The 20,817-nt window shown below is 34.2% G+C and overlaps 1 long non-coding RNA gene across 1 annotated transcript; it reads left to right on the top strand.

Moving 5' to 3' along the window:
* The first annotated feature begins 2,876 nt into the window (after positions 1-2,876).
* LOC104864119 lies at positions 2,877-20,189 on the top strand. The gene is made up of 4 exons (XR_780768.1): positions 2,877-2,975; positions 3,438-3,619; positions 6,061-6,177; positions 20,069-20,189. It is a non-coding gene; the product is annotated as an uncharacterized LOC104864119 (long non-coding RNA).
* The last annotated feature ends 628 nt before the right edge of the window (positions 20,190-20,817 follow it).

Genomic DNA, 20,817 nt, shown 5'->3' with positions numbered 1-20,817 from the left:
AGAGTCCCATCCTTGAGAATCACATTCATGTAGTGTCTTTAGCAACTATGCATTTATTTTACTGTTTGACCATATTGTCCTATTGTGTTGTAGGATTTACAAAGATGACAAGAAGCTGGAGTGGGTAGGAAATTGGAAAGAGGTGGAAATAGAAATAAAGTATAAATTTTAATATAGATGTATACCTGTATAGGTCTATAAATTTTTATCCATTTATCCATGCACTGACAGTTGCTATATTGTGTCTTGGCTACTGTGAATGATGCTGAAATGAATTGAAGGGTAAAGTTTTCTCTGCAAGATACCAATTTTGTTTCCTTTGGATATGTACCTACAATTGGAATTAATGGATCATACGGCAGTTCCATTTTCATATTTTGAGGAATCTCTGTGATGTTTTCCTTAATAGCTACACGAATGTACATTCCCACCAACAGTACACAGGGTTTCTTTATCTTCATGTCTTCTCTAATATACTATCCCTTATTTCTGTATAAGTACCGCGCGCTAACCGATTGCGCCACTGGAGCTCCTGCTATCCCTTATTTCTGAGCAAAGGTTTTGCCTTGGTTTTAAAATCCTTGCTCATTCTTTTTATCTTAATCACTGACTGAAGATTTACTTATCCATCTCTTGTTTTCTTTCTTTGTCCACTTCTTTCAGCACTGAGATCTTTCCAATGTTGGAGAATCTACTTTTGAGCTACAGAAAAAATTTAAGTTTTTTGTTTTGGGCTTTACAATTTAAAAATGTGAATAGGTTATCTCTTCTGTGATCATCTCTTGTCTGTGCTTCCTGTTCTTAATACCCCTTCCCAGACATTACTGTTGTTTGCCCACTCTATTATGGGCAGTTTTACTTTTGGCAGGAAAGGGAAAGCATTAGACTCCCCTGGGCCATGTAGGTTGGAATGTTATATCCTTAGTGTTTATAAGGATAAGGGAATAACCTAATATAAATTTGTATAGGCTCCTAAAATGTGTACAAAACATAGTTTTGTTTGTTTGTTTGCTTGTTTTGTTTTGGGTACCAGAGATCAAACTTGGAACCTTCCACTTGCAAGGCAGGCAGAGGCACCACTGAGCTAAATCCCTGGCCTAAGATACAGTTTTTTATGAGATACTTTATTAGAACAAATAGGACTTGTGCTAAATAAACCAAAATTCAATTCTTTGAACAATGTGTCCCTATATGCAACTAAAGTCCTCCATCATCTTGAATCTCCTTTTCTACAGGTTCATTTTTCAGTGTGTACTCTTTCTACCACCTCTCTAATTGCTAGGCACCATAGACACGCAGGCAAAACTGTTAGTGTTTTGAATAAATTCAATCTAGCTACTTAGAAGCCTTACACATGCTTATTTCTCTGTTCTGAGATGTCCATGTTTCTCTATTATGAGATTCCTTCCATCCTTCTAGTGGCCTATCGCTCAAGCCTTTGATGACAATGAATTCAGACTTCTGTCTGCAGCCCCATGGAACCCTGTAAATTATTGTTAGGGTATTATATTGGTGACATTAATTGTGAATTTATCTACCCAGTAGGCTAAACTTGTGTAGGAAAGTTATATTTGTTCTTTGTGTCCCTATTAAACCATAAATCCTGACACATACATGGGAATTTAAAATGTAACATGAAATAAGATCTGATGTGTTAAATGGCAATCTGCATAGATAACCCAAGAGGTTAGATTCTAATGCTATTCATGGACAAAGTTCATTAGCCAAAATGTAAGTTTAGGCCAAGATAAAATACAAGACAAGTGGACAAAAATGCACTGGAAATGACCCACTCCAATTATTTTCAAATTTGATCCTAACAATTTCATTGTCTTTTACTGTCATGAAGATATTGTTTTTATTTAAAAAATTGTTATGCTTTAAACTCAGAGTTATTGCCACCTCAATTTCAATTACTAATACAAAAGAACAAAGAGAAAATTTAGTAAAACAGTAAGAAAAAAATATTGTCATCATTACCTTGCTGAAAAAATATTGCCATCATTACATTTTGCTGCAGGTAGCAAAACTACTAAAAATTGTGTTCAACTACTATCCAGTAGTGCATTTGAAGGAAACATATGAGATTATTTTCAAAATTCAAATCTGACAAAGGCTTCTGTCAGTTTAAATAGCCTTTTTGGCTTTTCTATATTTTTAAAATATCCTGTTTTCTAGACTGCTTCTCTACAGACTGCCTCATTTCACTTGTAATAAATGATAGGACACATAACCAAAGAAAGTTTCTATCCAAAAATAATTTACAATTTTTACAGCTAGAACACTTTATAATCTCAGCAGGAAGCAAATATTTATAGCTGGACCATTAAGAGAGATGAATGATTGCTTAATATACTTTAATGGATTGCTGGTCGGCAACCTCACATATGATGCTTTCTAAATGGGAGGATTGGAAGATTTAGAGAACAGCACCCCTGGCAAAATAAGGTTGGTGCTGAACTGCTGAATCCTTTTGACCAGTAGTCTTTGGATACAGCTTGAGAAGTTACTGGAGTAACAGATTATGTCAGCTAAAGTTTAGAACAACAGCTGAAGATGTCAGAGGAAATGAGTAATCCTTACTTGGAGAGGGAAAGCAGGTAGATGACGCCTCCTACCAGAAAGTGACAGTGGTAAATACATTATTCACTATTCCTCTCTTTTGTTAAGGCAACATATATGGTTATGGCATTCGCTCTTCGTGAACATGAGTAAGCTGACATGTAATGATCATGTTTTAAGTATTGCTTTACTCTCTTTTGCAGTATACATTAATCTCAAATTTGGACAGTCTTTTTATATAAAACAAAAATAAATTGGCAACACTAACCTTGTTTTCTTTTTCAGATTTCTAGTGATTTACCTCTTTAAAAGCATCTTGACTGTCAATACACTAAGTGCAATTTTAACCTGTCAACATTTCAAAGAGTGGAAATATTTATGAAACACCGTTTCATAGGAAAATTTGAATTAAGGTAAGTTTTACAAAGTGGTACTCAATGATTTACACTAAAAATGTGTAAGATAACTAAAAATGTAATGTGATAGTCTAGAATAATAGTTACTTTAGAACATATATACATGCATTTATAACTTGTAGACACAGAGGAAATTTTATTTTAAAAGTAGAAATTTAATTTTGTGAATATATTTTTTAAATTTATAAGTTCAAAGACAAGGATGTATATTATTTTTAAAAGTCCCAATTTTGTATGCAATTCTACCCATTCCTTAGTTTTTTATTTATTACTTTTAGGCAGATCTCAAATAGAAAATAGAAATTCAGCTTCTTTGAAAACGTTGGAATGGAGAGTTTGAGGTATTTCTGGAGGCCACTAAGCAGAACAACAAAACAAAACTCACAAAAAGCAAATCAAAAGAAAACAAATAAAACTTTCATTTACTATGATCACTGATTGCATATTTTGTCTTGTCAGACTTTTATTCTAGGAAGACAGTTAAACCCTGTGTGTAGTTTTCACAAAATTCAGTTCCAGTTTGTCCTAGTTTCCTTGGTCATGGTGATTTATTAGGTGGAACCCTGCACTATGTCATCAAATGAGAACAACTGTTGAAAAATATCCTGCCAGATTTGATTTAGGCCAACTATTAATGACAGGTAGGAGAAAAACATTGTCCTGGGTTTAAGATTTCTAACATTGCTAACTTTGGGGTCATATGTAAATAACACTTATTGTGGATATTTTTGCAGGCAAGTCACTTTTCTTCATCCCTTATTTCTAGTCCCCCATGCCTGAGACTGGGTTAGCTGTCCCTTCTATATGCTTTCGTAGTAAGAGTGCAGTTCAGATGGATGGTCTTAGTCTCTTGTGATTATCTGATAATCTGCCTTAGCACACACTTGGTTATTAGGACAATTCAAGGATTGATTTATTGGATTCTGTGTTTCATCAGTTATAACACAAACATTTTCATATCATTGGTACTTATTCAAATCAATCATATTCTATAATGATTGTTCATCCAGCTTAGGAGGCCCATGATAATCATTAAAACACAAAAGCTTATGAAGAGCAGTGGAATATCATTTCATTTCAGTGAAGCATTACTTAACATATGAGAAATACTCCCGTCTGTATTTTTTTGCAAATAATCATCAACTGTTTTGTGTTACTCACTCTTTCAAAATATGACCCACAAACAAGCAGCATCACCTTAACCCAAGCACTTGTTAAAAATACAAAATCTCAGCCCCTACCCCAGAAATACTGAGTAGCATACTTTGTTTTCAATAGGACCCCAATTTCATATGCCTTTTAACATTTGAAAAACATTACTTTATGGAGAAAAGGAAGAAAGTTTTTAAAAAGCCAAGGAATAGTGGCACACATTTGAAGTCCCAACACTCTGGAAGGCTGAGGCAGAAATTATAAGTTTGAGCCCAGCCTTGGCGGCTTATTGAGACCCTGTCTCAAACTATAAAATAAAAAAGGGATCTGGGAATGTACTTCAGTGTAAAGGCCCTGGATTCAATCCTAGTACCACAATCAATTACATAAATAAATAAGAATGAAACATGCTTGCAATTGGATGAAACGTTTTATTTTTGTTATAATGATTTTTGGATGAGGATACCTTACATGCTAAAAAGTGCAAGTGAAGATAGCCAAATGGCCATATATGCGAATGTAAGAAATGAAATTCAGAAACAGAATGAGGTCAGAAGATCCATTCTTCTGTGGAAAGTGCCTTTTGCTGAGGTATTGTCACATTTTTTAATTGGCAGCCCTTTTTCATTTTCAGTGATACTTAAATTGATGTTATGTCTTTTTAACCACAACACTATGCATTCCATGGCACATGGTGATTCTTTCCTCTAAAAAGTTAGCTCCCTGCAGGGGCAAGGTCTTGAATCTTACTGTCCCCAGCACCCAGTGTAGGGACATGCACCTATTCACAGGAAAGACAGGACTATTTCCACTTTATTTTTTATGTCTCTTAACAAAATTTGCCAACTACATCTAACTGATTTGCTTACATATTACCTCACACAATTATCATTTTTCTGTAGTGAAAACTCTTTTTTTTTCTTTTTGGTTTTTTGAGACAGGGTCTTACTATGTAGTTGAGACTGACCTGGAACTCACTATGTAGCCCAGGCTGGTCTCGAACTCACAGTGATCCTCCTGCCTCAGCCTCCCAAGTGCTGGGATTATAGGTGTGCACCACCACACCTGGCTTGTAGTGAAAACTCTTTAAATATGCTCTTTTATGATTTATTAAGACTGTGATTTATTATGTTACAATCATCATGTGGTGCACTTTTAAAATATTTCTCCCCCTTTGAAAAAATGTGACTAGTATTCCTGAGATGTATTGTTCCAAATCACCAAGTCTGTGAATCAGTTTGATATTATCATTTGAAGGTTTCAAATACAAAATGGGACCAAGAGAACCATTATGTAAATGTGATTTATACATGTCCTTCATACGATCTATACAGAGCATAGGACAGGGAGACCAGAACATGAGGATCATTTCTAGGTCCATCAGCCTTATGCAAATGTGTCTATGTGGCTGCACTTCTGCCCCCAGACGATTCTAAGGAAACGTGCCATTGGGGCTCTGTGCAGTGACCCTATGTCTCCTTCTAGATCAAGCCTGTGATGGCAACTCAGTCTGGTCCGCAGGTGCCTCTCCCGTCATTGCTGACACCCGTTTTCTTCCATTTTCTTTGGCATGTCTATTAGCTTGAACCACTGAGATGAAAACGAAAATTTTGGCCAGGGTAAAGGTTACGCTTTTGCCCATATAGTTTTATCTAATACATCATAAAGGAACATTTTTGATGATTAAACACTTAATTGAGCTGAATGAAATAGCCAAAGATCATTTGAGCCAGTTTTTTTTTGCTGTTTCTAACAGTTTAAATCTTAGAATATTAGACAAGAATTTTCTGCATTTGAGACTGACCCTTTTTTCTTTCTGTAAATATGAAATTCTCTCTTCTCTCTAATTTTTTATAGAGCTGTGGGAAAATAATTAAAGTTTCATTTTTAGAACATTCCAAAGATTGAAAAAGTCCATTTCTGTTTACAGAGATGCAGCATAGCTGAGAAAAGGATATAAAACAAGTTTCAAGATTTATTTAACTTAAATTTCAATCAAATGAAGAAGTCATTATGAAACATGAATCATACAGGTATTGGGCAGAAGGTAAATTCTCCATAACTCTACCCACTACTGAATAGAGTCTTTTTCCAGTACTAAAGAGTATTTAAATTAATGACTAAATTTTTATCGGTTTTGTAAATCACATAGTTTTAATAAATTTTTGGGTTAGGATTGCAATGAAAGGGACTAAACACTCTATAACTAAAATGAAGATAGACTCCTTTAATTCTAAATTTGGCTTTAATCCTGTATTCCAGTTTCTGATTTTAATTAGATTTCAACAGTGTTGATTTATTACCTTCCAAATGTGATTACCACATGTACACAGAGCAGTGATGTGAAGTCTAAGGTAAAGGATGGTTCAACCCCATCTTAGCTAATTTTTATCCTTACCTTCTTAAAATTTCATTAAAACTCTGGTTTATAATTACTACTCATAATTTAGAATATGATCTATCTCTAGACAAATGTAAATTAACATACATTTCACTATTTTCAAAAGAATGAGTGTTGGGATATGCAAATACTTTTGAAACATTAATGGCTGTTCACAATTAGAGTATTTTTATTTGTGTTTTATACTTGTTCACTCTGCCTTTTTATCCCTTTATGTAATTTTTGTCTTTTTAAATTGTTATTTGCTTTTTACTTCAGTCCTTTTGTTTTATCTATTTATCTATTTTTTAACATCTCTGACACCTAGCTTCTCTAAACACTTGCTGCCTTGGCCTGAAAAGGTGGTGGAGCCACTCCTGTGTTAGCTATCTTTTCCCATAAGGTGTCTCTTCAACACATACTTCTTCCTTACATACAAATACACAAGAACGACACAAGAAGAGGTATTAGAATAGCCTGAGTGGTAAAGATATAAAGAAGCTTACACATCAAATTATCTAGAAGTTGTAAACTAGTGACACCTAGGCCCAGGTTTAACAGTTTTTTTGAAATATAATCTTTTCATACCTCAAAACTTACTCTACTCACATTACTTATAAAATAGATTTAGTTTCATCACTCATATCATCTAAACTTGCCTATTTTGAGAAACTAAACCATTTAGGAATATAGGTTATAACTTTACATGTGGCCAAAATAGAATCAAGTAGCATGATTTTTTTAAGGTGGGACATAAATTTTTCATTTTGACAGTCTCCTCCATATTTGTCTTTTTCTCATTTATTCTGCTTTGCAAAATAACTAAGACTGGGTAATTTATAGATGACATAAATTTATTTCTTAGCATTCTGGAGACTGGGAAGTCTAAGATTAAATTGTTCCCAGATTCAGTGTCTGGTGAGGGGCTGGTCTGTCCTTCCAAGATGGTACCCTGGACCCTGCTCCTCTGAAAGAAATTGACACTATGTCCTCACCTAAGAGAAGAGAGGAAAAGAACAAAAGTGGCTGAAATCTCTCTGAAGCCTATTCTATGAATGTAGTAACCCACTCATCAGGGCAGAGCTCTCATTACTTCCCAAAGGCCCAACTATTTAATACTGTCAATATTTTAATAATTTTTAACATAGGTGTTTAATAAGTTTTAACATAGGTGTTTTGGAATGACACACACATTCAAATCATACAAAAACTTATGGTGTTACTCTCAGCCTACTGCATTTATTAAGTGATCATCGGGTTCCTGTTACATTACACTTGTGTCACCTGGTCTAGTAATCTCATTTAATGAATAGATACACTTGGGCCCAAAGAGGTTCAAGGGCTTGCCAAGTAAACTGAAAAATTTATCCATCTACCATCTATTATATGATAATTTAGAAATATAAGATAAACTTTAATTGTAAACCTTGGTGACAAAAACCAAATTCATATATCTAAACATATGCTTCTAAATTGATTTTTATGACAAACTATAGGTTTCAATCTGTGGTTTGACAAACATTATCTAAAATAATAATTTACATGTTTGAATTCATAACAACAGATCTTCCAAAGCTTCAGATGAACATATATTTTAAGGATTAATTTGGGAGAAATGGAGGTAGGATGTAGAAATTACACAGCAACAATAATGGCTCACATGTATTGAGTAGCCACTAGATGTAGGACATCAAGACACATAAGGGAGAAGACGAGAAAATAATAAAAGGCAGGATGGAGGCCAAGGTCACCTTATCATGAATGAGCCATTTTATTTGTGGGACATTAATAGAAAGAAGGATTTTTCACTTGTTTTAAATTAGCACTAAAGTTAAAGATTCCAGAACTATGCTCTGCAATATGTTAGACTAGCCATATGTATTTAAATAAATTAAAAATGTATTTTCTTAGTTACCTGGGTCACATTTTAAGAACTCACAAGTCACGTGTGGCTACTGACTACCATGTCGGCAATACATTCTCGTGAGAAATTTTTGGGACATTTACTCTAGAATAGAAATGTTTTCTTCTGAGGATTTTGGATCATGTTTGATCCAAAATTAAAATTGCCACATATAAATATATGCAAAATATGCATATAAACTAACATGCATATTTTATGATATTTTATAAAATGCTGGACAGCAAGGAATGTATAGTTGTCATCAGCCAGCCCACATCCACTTCCTTCGGAGAGGCTGGCAATTGAGCTCATGTGAACTAAATGAGCTGGCTGCAGAGTTATCTTTAATTGGTTTTCTTTATGCTGATATTTCATGCTTTCCTCCACTCAAGTGCAGTAGTTTGAAATGATTTGCTAACATTAATGGCAAGTGATTCTTTCATTGCATGATGTAATTAGGGCAAAGCAAGTGTTGATAAGTTTTGTGGAATCCTCTTGGAGGTTTAAGTAATATTTAATATGCAAGACGATGCAATCCTTTATGTCTATCAAAGTAATGAATCTCTTGTAGAAGTTTTATATGTACATATACCCTCTTCTTATTCTTAAAACCACCACTGAACTTTTTAAGCAGTAAATGTGAGTTTAGTGCTAAAGTCAGAAATAGAAGAAATTCTTTAGTAGCGACTAGAATTTGTCTGTCGAAGGCCAATGACATAAGCTAACAAGTTCATTTCATCATCCTTTCCCTCATGTATTTTCCTGCTTTGGAAAAAATGAGCTAAACAATATAATTCTGTGGATTCTCCAGTTTGAACCTTAGATCCAAAGCCCTTTGTCTCCTCATCTCTGTCCATAGCTATCATGATACTAGTGCTTTGTCACTTTCTTCATTGGCTGAAAGTACTTGTACAGTGAGAACAAACAAAACCATACACGTGAAGCAGAAGTTTAACAAAATACTTATGCTTCATGCTGAATTTACCACCAATATTTTTCTATCCATTTTATTGTATTTCATTATTTTAAAATGCTGGTTGAGATCTCCTAAATTGCTTTCATAATTAGTAACGGGATGTAAACTGCAGTTTGGAAAAACAACAACTTCCATGGACAATACTGAGATTAATTTTATCCATTCCTGAAGACTCCTTGAAAATTGATTAAAATATGCAAAAACATGATGGCTCATTCAGATCTATTGCTGTTTCTGAAGCGTGGATGGAAATACTTCTCTGCTACTGCACTTTTGACCTGAGATTTTCCAATGATTTGTTGGGACTGATGTTTCCACTTGCCAGTAGTTCAAAGGCTCTTCTCAAAACCTACTTGTTAATGTTTCCACTTGCCACAAACAAGTTCAAAGGCCTTTCTGAAACTAGCTCATTAAGACTTGGAAGATAAATGGGTTCACCTTTTATAGAGAGCTATTACCACACATTCTTTCTCTTCTCCTTACAATCTCTTGAGGTATAGTTGTAGTAAAATTATAAAAACAGAATATAATTCTTTTGAAGCAGGGAAAACATACTGTCTTAAAAATTCTACAGAAGATAATGCCAGGAACATACTATGTAACTCTATAACACAGAACCTTTTCTACATCAATTTGTATTCACACATTTTATAGCTAAAAATACTGATTTAATATCAAGAGCAAAGTCTGTCTTTCCATCGGATGGCAAGTAGCAGCAGCAGTCATTGTACCTTTTGATCAAAGTGTATAAAGACACAAAAGATGACTTCCAAAACTGCTTCGGTGTGTTCAAAGCCAGGGGCATTAATGGAAATGTCTTTGACTATAATTTTTTAATGTAAACATTCAGAATAAATTTTGATTATTCCTTTTATAGATGTATAGTACTTATATATATATGTATTTATACACACATATATGATCTATTTATACAAACATTACATTTAAATAGATATACATGTACATATGTGGTATGTAAATAGACATATATGGCATATATATAATAGAGTAATATATGTATGTATATTTATATACTCATTGATTAAAATAGAAATTTTGAAAAACTTTAATTGTAGTTAGACAAATGGGTTGCTTCCTTTCTTATTTCCCAAATTTGATAATTCTATTTTGTACCTCTTATAGTCAAGTAAATTTGACTGTTCATTTGCTTTCTAAGTGATAAGACTTTTTAGAGTTAGAAAAATGCTAGTTTCTCTCTGTTATTTATCTTAATATTTTGTAACAAAAATCCTAAAGCACCTGGGCTATAGACATCAAGTGAATTTAAAAATATATTTTGAATAATAAAATGAAGAACAGAATTTCCTATTTTGACAGCTTTACTACAGTTCAACTCTCCGTTAAACTATTCTGACTTAGTTATCTTCCTGCAGTTCAGAATAATAAAGGTTACCTCTTGCAATATTCTTCTTTCTATCTATTATATCTGACATGTGCATTACCAAGTATATTGCTCTTTGTTTAGAACTATTTGTCCTAAGACAGCAGCCTCAGCCAAATCCAACATTGAGACAGGAAGGCACATTTCTTATATAATAATGAGGAATATTTCATTTCTAAAGTTTATTTGTGAAAAGCAATAATGAACTTATTAAAAAGAATAAGACAAAGATATAAGCAACTGCCACTTACCTTTAAATATTTTCTGAGAAAAAGGATTCTTTTTAGTCAAAAAAAGTTACCCTGCCTTGTCAAATTTTTGAATTTAAAATTATTCTCTTCTGTTTTCTTTAAATTTCCTTACCTTGATATCAATGGTGGTTATCCTTAAATGAAATAAATAGAACACATATGTGTAAATACCAAATAGTTTCTCTGGTGTGAAAAGTAAAAGTATAAATAAGTTTCAAATGGTTTAACTGATAATGCAAAATAGGAATAAAAGCGCTAAAGGAGTAAGGGAAGTGGGAAAGGTAGGGGAAAGGAAAGAAGGGACAAAATATGAGAAAAGAAAAAAATGCAAACAAAGTCTATAAACAGGGAAGGGTGGAGGGGGTGAAGGGAGGGCAGGGGTATGGGGAAAAAATAAGAACCAAGACCTGTCATGTAAAGGTACAAGATCCCAATGATGAATGTAACTGTACTGTATACCTAAAATGTACCAATAAACAATGAAAAGAAAAGAAGAAAAAATAAATGACTTGTGTATTGAAAAAAATCCCGTGGAAGTTTGTGACTTTCACCAGAGGGCTGAGTTCTTTCTCTAAGGAAAGGAAAAAACATAGTCAGAGATTGATTTGCTTTACTGATTAGGATTGCTTATAAAATAAAAGTTGCACAGTTACCCTTTTCAGTATCTCCTGGTGGGGTTGGTGTCCTTCAAGGAGAGTCCAGAAGAGGGTCTGATCTCTTGGCAATCTAGCTACTTGCCTGGAGGAGCCTCTTCTCCCTTAGTTTCACTATTAGCTTGTCTTTGTTAAAATTCCAGCTGTGTCAAGTGGCTGTGGGCTTATTGTACAGCCTTACCCAAAGCTCAGAGCAGTTCTAGAATTTTTAGGAGTGGAGCTTTGTCCAGAGTGGGTACCAAGATAACTTGCTTATTATCAGGCAAACCTAGGATTTCCTTTGTGAAAAGTAGACTGACCCTCTTCCTGGGAGTACACAAGTAGATTGATTATCCATTCAAAAACAGTGGCTACATTTACAGAAAAGAGAGGCCGTTTGTAAAAGTCAATTAATCTAGTAGTGGTCAAGGAAAATAACTTCCTCCCTTCCTTCCTTCTTTCCTGCCAGTTACTTTCCAGGGGCAGGAAAAATTAGGATTAATGAGAAGAAACTGGTGAACATATGGTTGAAAAGACAAGATTCAGTGAATGTTAGAAATTCAATTTGTAATTAAGATTTAAAGCTACCTTGTTTTAACTTCACAAAAGGTGGTTACAGCCACATTCCTCTGACTTAAAATAGAGTTTCTTTCCCTAGGATTGAACCAATGGAAATAGTGGTAAATCAGAAACATACGCTAACACAAATAATCATATTTATAGTAATTTTGGGCAAGATTGTTAAGTAAACATTAAAAGTTCACTGATATTGTACCAATCTCCCAGAGGCTTTAGTGATCAAACCCTCTTCTGAACTCTCTCTAAATATTTTTCATTATTTATGAAATAAGAGAAAAAATGTAAAACATAACACTGGAACTGTCCTTTAATCTAAAATTTCAATTTCCATTCTGATGTCTATAAAAGAATAAGATAGATCTGTATGCAGACAGAGAAGGTAGAGAACAGAAATAATATCAAGTGCAAAAAGAAAGTTCCAAGACAGTGTATCTACTATCATGTCCATGCTCCAACAGAAGCAATATATTTACTTGAAAATCTATAATGTCTAGAAAATCCTGCACCAGGCATGTCTTACCCATAAGTTTGCAATCAACATTACTAAGATACCCGCAGGTAAATAATGCCTTCGTAGTAGCAATCCTATATTATTAGCTTCACACTCCTGTTCTCATTCTGGTTTTGGTTTTCACACCCTAATAAAGCCTTTATCTAAGGCAAGAAAGTAGTCAGGCAAACACACACAAACACACCTTTTCCATACTATTTTCATGGAATGATAATACTTCATTTTTTTTCTTACAAACTTGAAGCAACATACATTTATGATCTTTCAGTTTCCATGGGTCAGGAGTTTGGGTACAGCTTAATTGATCTTTTGCCATCAAGGTATTTGCTGAGTGGTGCTCCTTTCTGGACATCTTCTTCCAAGCTGGTATTGTTGCTGGCTAGTTGGGCCACACTCAGCTACTAGAAGTGACTTGTGGTTACCTGATATGTGGCCTTTTTATAGCCTCTCCCACAGTGTGGCAGCTTACTTTGCTAGGCCAGTAGTAGAAATTCTCCAGGTATTTTTACAACTGGAAAAAAATTCCACTGTAGTAAATAAGTTCGCTTTGTGACGTTAAATTCTGAGTTATCAAAAATGTATCTAATGAAGCATATATTTAAGATGTATGTATAGCTCTATCATAGGATCTCAGAGCCCTTTTACATTATATTTTGCCATAGAAGAGTAAATGGAAATCCATGCCGCTTTCCCTAAATCACTTTCTCTCCCAGCTTCTCTTGTGGAATAAGAAGGACATGGTGCTCTTCTATTAATGTTGCTAGGAGGGCTGCCTAGCATTCTACACTTCTGCTAGCAGTGAAACATAACTAGACTTCAAGGAGGGTTGGCTTTCACTCTTAGTTAAGTTCTTCAACAGCACCATCAATAATCCATTGTTGTGTATCTGGCAGCAGCAGTCATAAGTTGCAGGGCAAGAGACAGAAACTAAGTGGCCTACAGCCTTTAGGCTTTGACTCAAAAGTGTGTGATCATTTTCATCACTGAACCTTGATCATTCAAACTTTAAAATATGAATTATCCTAAAGTTTAAAAATTCTTTGTTTAAAAATTGATATCTTTAAAAGTCAAGTATGTTCTAAGAAGCTACAAATATTGCAGGGGACTGTAACTTTGATTATTCCTAAAGCAGGCTGTGAAACCCCATAATTGGCCTGTTTTGAGAAGCAAGTCTGGCTGCTAAGGTCAGAGTAACACAAACCCAAATTCTGTTCCCACAACTAAAAACTTCTGACCAGAAGGACAGTGTTCTAACAAACATATATTGCCTGGTGAAATATTTTCTATTATTAATAGAATTTCTACACTTAACATAGCATCTTTATTTCAATATTGCTGTTTTGTGTGTTTTTCAATGGTTTTCAAATCTTACCAACTAAACCCAGCCTACTTTGTTCTGCCCTTATACAAAACAGATGAATAAAAAGCATCACAGGAACCCACATCTACTTAGCCCTTGAGCTATATTTCTGTTCACTGGTTTCAGATTTTTTTCTTTTAATAATGAGTCATTGTCCTTGAAGCTTAAAGCAACTTTAGAAAAGAGAGGCAGAGATGCTATTGTTCTGATTGAGGCTTATTAGTTGAAACAAAATGTTTGTCAGATTATCTCCTGATTGCTATTGGATCAGTATTAGGTAGTAGCTTGAAATTATGAAGCAAAGAAAAATTTTATGACATTTTCTACAACTTACCACGTTAAATGCCTCCAAACATGGATGAAGCTTAAAAAATGGATATTCTTCAAAACTTGTTTTGATCTTCATCAAGTATCTCTTGGTTTCATAAACCCATATGATCCTTTGATTTTGATCATTGACTATTGTAAGGTAATCATTCAAAATTCTTTGTCTTTGAGAAAAGAGCAAATGCCACATAACAGAGTAATCATAGTCTTTTCAACATATGGAACAACTGGAAGTAAACATGCTAAAAAGAAAAAAGAGATGAATCTAGATCCAGATCTTCCACCTTTCACAAAAATGAACTCAAGATAAATTGTAGAACTAACTGTAAAATGTAAAATAATAAAATTGTAAAAAGATAACATAGGAGAAAACCTAGATTTTGGGTATAATGATACCTTTTTAGATACAATATCACAGGCACAGTTCATGAATGAAGAAACAATTGATAAGTGGAAATTTTTTTGTTGTTGTTCCCGGGGATTGAACTTGGGTCCCACCGAACCACTGAGCTAAATCCCCGGTGATAAGTGGAAATTTATTAATGTTCAGATCCTCTGTTCGGTGAAAAACTTCTCTGGAGAATGAGAAGATAGGACACAGATTTGTACAGAATGTTTGCAAAAGACACGTCTGAAAAAGGATTTGTATCCAAAATATGCAAAGAACCCTTAAAATTAACAATAATAAAGCAATTTGGTTGGAAAAAATAGACTAAAGACCTGAACATATACCTTACCAAAAATTAAACATAGATGGCAATCAACATTATGAAAATATGCTCCATACTGTTTGTCACTGGGCAGACATAATGTTTTTAACAGTGAGAAAAGACTACATACAAATGAAGAACAATGACAACAACAAATTTTGCAAGTCCTCCTTCACAAGATAGAATGCTTTGGTATATTTCGAGATGGACTCCCCCGGCCACCCCCAAAACATGCAGGGCTCTTCCTCAGAAGCTTACTGTGGAAACCTGGTCAAGTTCCTTAGGATGTGTGTTGGTGTCGCAATCTTCCCAGAGTTTTTAACTCAGCGTCCTCACTGAGCCTACGGCACTTCACTGACTGCAGTATTAATTAAAATAGTACACTTACAAGTTTTGGGGGACCACCTTTCAGAGAGAAATCAAAGTGAGTCACCAAATATCAGGTAAGAGTTTCCTTCTAAGTTAAGTAGTCAGTCGCGCATGGACTAATACTTCCTGATATCAATACATTAGATGAATAGGAAAGCATGCATCATCTGTGTACTAATGAAGGAATGTGCTACAGTGAATTGGTTTGAAAATATCTTAATACTTGATGACATATCAACTTTTTAGTCAGAGAATACTGCGTTCTTGATTCTAGATAGCCAAGTAAGTGAATTCTCCAACCAGTCACAAAAAGTTAATCTTCACCTCTAACTTGGGGAGTTATGAGCAGCTTGTAGTTAAAATTTTAAATGGGTTAATCATTAGAAGCTATTTTTTTTTTGTACGGGGAATCGAACTCGGGTCCTTGAACTTCCAAGGTAGGCAGTGGCACCACTGAGCTAAACCTTCAGCCCTAGAAGCTATTTTTTATTTTAAAATAAAATGGTTTGAATTCTCATTATAATCAACTTACATAATAGTTACTTTAAATTAAGTAGTTAAGTGTAAGATTTGTATATTTAATATATAAAATATACGACATGAGTTACATTAAAGTTCATAAAAAGAATAAATCCTTTTTTAGTATACATATTCATGTGATATTTGTCCCATTATATATCTAGGGAAAATTTGTACTAAAATGTAACTATTGTTTTTCTGAAATTTAACTAGATATATTTTATTATTATGCCAAATTTTCTTAAGTTGTGAATCCTAAAATCCTTGGATATGTAGTAGGTAGATGTTGGAAGAATTTGGTGTTCTTTGTTTTGTTTAGATGACTTTGACTGCATTTTGTGTTAAGAATATTTTTGATGAAAAGAGCTAAATTACGGGGAATATGTGAGTCAGAATTGCTTTAGGTAGAATTTTGATTAGGTTTAAGGAAAGCTAGTTTGATTGAACAAATACTAAGTTTAGGATGCATTTTTTGGAATGGATCTTTTTCTCAATATGTACACAGTTCTAGGACCTCTGAGATATTACTGAATATAAACTGTAAGACAGCTATACAGACCACATATTTTGAACAATGGAGAAAATTAGACTGAGTCTATATGAGAACTTTGATTGCTAATTTGGCCCTGGAACCCAGAAATGAAGAGTGAAAGGAACTAAAAACATTGAATGTAGAAGTCTTGGTAGAGCATAGATTCTGAGGATGTCCTCTACAGAGCGAGTGCTTTGAATTTAGGTTTTTACTAGAGGGTTTTCTATATGAAAGTAGAATGTAAACTCCCCAATGGCATATCTTTATCTCAGTCATCTTGAATCACCCTCAGCACCTTTCAAAGCAAGTGCTCAGTAAATATTTTCCAACTGAGAGATTAAAATCCCAACTTGTCTGGAAGGAAGCATTTGTCCGTGAACACATTGTCCACTGTGTGCCATAATAGCAGATCTTCTAGCAAATAAATAGTTTGCTGCTGTATTCATGACACTGACTGGCTGTCAAATCATCTCTGAGCATTTTTTGTTGGTGTGTCTCAGGTTATTTTCTTACCACTGATGTCATCTAAACAGTCTTGCTCTTCTGGATCTTCTTTGAACACTTTGATATTCTCTTGCCTTCCTCTAGCTGCTTCCATGTCTATTATGTTCCGTCGCCTTTCTGATTTATGGCTTCACTTCCTGCAAGTGTCCCAGAGTGGTGTTTGTTGTGTTAAAGGGACTTCCTTGTAGACAGTTTTGCCCAAAGTATGTGACGCAGTACGGACAATGGAGAGAATCTAAAAGCAGACGTCTCTTTTCGCTGTATCTTCAACTAAATATATTATTTACCTAACACTGGTGCACCTTAGGCAATTCCAAACCTCCTGCACTTTATCAATAACTGAGCTGGTTAAAACAAGACAGTCTTTCCTCATTCTTTGCTTATGGGAGATTATTCTGACAAATTTAAAAGGACACTTCCTTTGTTTCTTTTGTCATCCCTTCTCTCCTTAAAGCGCAAACTTTCCAACCCTTCAATCATTTTATAAAATTTTGTTTAACTTTGTGACTAGGTAATACAAATACATTGTAACATTTGAAAGCTACCCATGATTTGGAGAGAAACCACCCGTTCACCACACCAGCCACTGGGTTACCCACCTCGAAAATAAACACTACTAGCACAAGCTTCTTCCACAGGGGACTGACATAGCATATAATTTTTTTTTTTTAATGTAAAGGGAAGTCTACTTCAAACGTTGTTCTACTTTTCATCCTAACACTTTCATAGTCCCACATCCTTTGAGATAGTACTAAATATAAACTCAAAGATATCTTAGCAACACACATTATGCATTTTGAACAGTGGAGAAAAGTGGATTGAATATATTTGTTGTTTAAATTTAACTTTTTAAATAATAGAATCTTATTTTAATACGTATACAGCTTTTTCAAAATGAATACATAGTCATATATGTAGGTGACTACATATGTAGTCCTATAGTGATATAATAATTTACTAATAATTTGCATAATAACTTGCTAGTTACTTATTAATGGTATTTGGAAATTTTCTACTGCCTTTTATTATTCATATATGGTTTGGCAATAAACATCCTTAGATATATGGCACTTAACATACATATGCAAATGTCTGTAGACAAAATTTTCAGGAATTAAATTATTAGGTCAAAGTTAAAATGTTGACTAGACTGCTTTAATTATTATTATAAAATGTCATTTTACTTATTACTAGAGGGAAATATTTATTACTATAAAAAATATTACTTAGGTTTTGTTGTTGTCAATCACAAATTTCTGGAACAGGTCGGGACTGTATAATTTCCTTTCCCATTAGGAGCACTTTTCTGTAGCTATTATTTATATTCCAAAAACCAAAGCTGGGGATATAGCTCAATGATAGAGCATTGAACTGCAAAAACCAGGTGAATTAAATCACTTTTAAATGTTCTGAAAAAGCTTACAATTCAAAGAATTTAAGGTGAATGTATCTGGAAGTATAGTGACAGGTAATTAGGTTACTTTTACTTTTTATTTTATTATTAATTAATTAACTTTTGGTATTGGCAATCAAACTCGGGTCCTTGTGTTCACAAGGCAGGTGGCGGAACCACTGAGATAAATCCCCAGTCCGCATATTCCTTTCAAATTTTAATTTACTGAAATTTAAGAACTGGAATTTTCTTAAATAGAGAATTCTATGTGAACTATCTTCATTCACATGGGCCCCTGCAAAGGTCACTTGAAGCACGTTTTCAACTCTTAACATGTAAAGAGCACCAGAGGACTAGAGATTACATTTGAGGAGGCCAATTTAGACTCATAACCTCACTACAGAAATTCTCTAAATTATTTTAAATCCACTCTTCACCTCCTGAGCCCATTTCAAGGTGAAAAAATCTTAACTTTTGCTTCTCCTTTTGCCTGAGATGAGTCAACATTTTGCTTGTCACCCCTGAAGTAAGATAGAAGACATAAAGATAGAAAGAAAAGAAGAGAAATGATGTTTTAAAATAAAAACTGACCTTCACAAAACCAGTTTAATTTCTTTCTTGCTCACGACACCTTAAGTTTGGGCTATTCCTTGTCTTGCGCCATACTTTCTCCTTACAAATGGACTCAGCTATTCTTTCTCACTTACAAAATTGGAGGTGGCGGAACCGACCCCATCACCGTTGTTGGCTGTCACCTGGTTTCAGCTCCTTTCTTCTATAGATTCCACAGGTTTCCACCCAAATCCCTGTAAATACACCCAGCTCAAGCCATAATGCACCCCTTTCTCTTGAGGATCAGAATGCTTTGAGTGTGTACTTTTAAAATTTTGCCTAATAAATCTCTTTATGTCCCTTCTGACTATTCCGGAAAATTCCTTTTCTATGAAGGAAGTCAGCCAATCCACACCTTATGCTACTGCTAGGATGGGTGAAAATTCCTCATATCCACTTGGAGAATTCCCTTGGGCCCTGTCCACCAGCATTTCAGTCACCAACTCAGATGCTGTGAAGAATCTTTTTTCTCTTATTTTCAAGGAGGGCAGCCCAGACCCTCAAAGTGCAGTTCATTCTCTACCACTACTCAGATCAATCATCTGTGATAGCTGTTGGCAGTGATGCTGAACTGGAAACATTTCGGCTGAATGATTCTCTATAACTGACGTTGCACTAATCTAGACAAAACATTTTTTCTCTTTCATGCTGAGGAAATGAGTCAAAGCTTTTTATTAACATGGTTAAACATATTCGCTAGACTTTGATTTATGGCATTCAGATGAGCAGGTGCTCAGAGTTCTCTTTGGCCAGTGCCTGTGTGTATCACATTATTAAACAATGTCAGATCTAAGGCACAACTAGTCTAATATCAAAGTTTTATTATTTGCTTATTTGATATTTGCATATCACTCAGAGAAAGAAGTATGTTGAAACGTACAGGAAGACCTCCTTTTCATGGGAAGCCTAAGCGGCCTGAATTTGGTGGCTTGTAGAAGTTCACAGCCTGAGATGAGCCCTGTTTATTTTCTTCCACAGCAAGAGAATATATTGAGCCATGCTGGGTGATGTGGTTGGACGCTTTGCATTTCGAAGGAAGTAAGAACGGCTTGTTAGACCATCTTCAAATGCCATTATTGTGGAAAGTGGCAATAGAAATCCCCAAGAAGATGCATATTTAACTTTTAAAATAACTCTAGTAACATTATTTGACATTTTTCCTTAAAAAAAAAATCACAATTTGTAAAAGTTCCTGTATTTAGAATTGATAGGTTCATATTTGTACACAAATGAACAAGAGAAATATACTTCAAATAAGTTTGATATGTTTTCTTTAATCCATTGTAACTAAAATATTATCAATTAACATTTAATTTAAAAAGTACTCATCATTTGTATTTTTATTCTATGTACTTGAAATTTGGCCTACATTTTATGGCACATCTCAATTTAGACTGATTGTCATATGTGGATAATGTAAAAAATATAAACAATACAATAGTCTCAGAAAATGACAAATATTTCAGAAACGCTAGCTATTACATGTCTTATACCTCTTCTCTCTTTCCATGGTACCTTTTGATTCTAGTCAAAATTTATAGATTATTCTTAAATTATATTTATTTTGTCTTTTTCCTACTGAAAAGAACAGTCATTAAAAAGCCCCTTTGTATTCTATGGACAGTTGTTCAATATCTATTGGAAATTCACCATATTTTCAGGAGATCTACTTTCCAGTATTATATTTTCATCATACTTGATAAAGTATCTTCCTAATAATATATACT

The sequence above is a fragment of the Fukomys damarensis genome, unplaced genomic scaffold (genome assembly GCF_012274545.1).
Source record: "Fukomys damarensis isolate Sample0158 unplaced genomic scaffold, DMR_v1.0_HiC HiC_scaffold_1, whole genome shotgun sequence".
NCBI lineage: Eukaryota > Metazoa > Chordata > Mammalia > Rodentia > Bathyergidae > Fukomys > Fukomys damarensis.
This window is presented reverse-complemented; position numbering and strand designations above follow the sequence as displayed.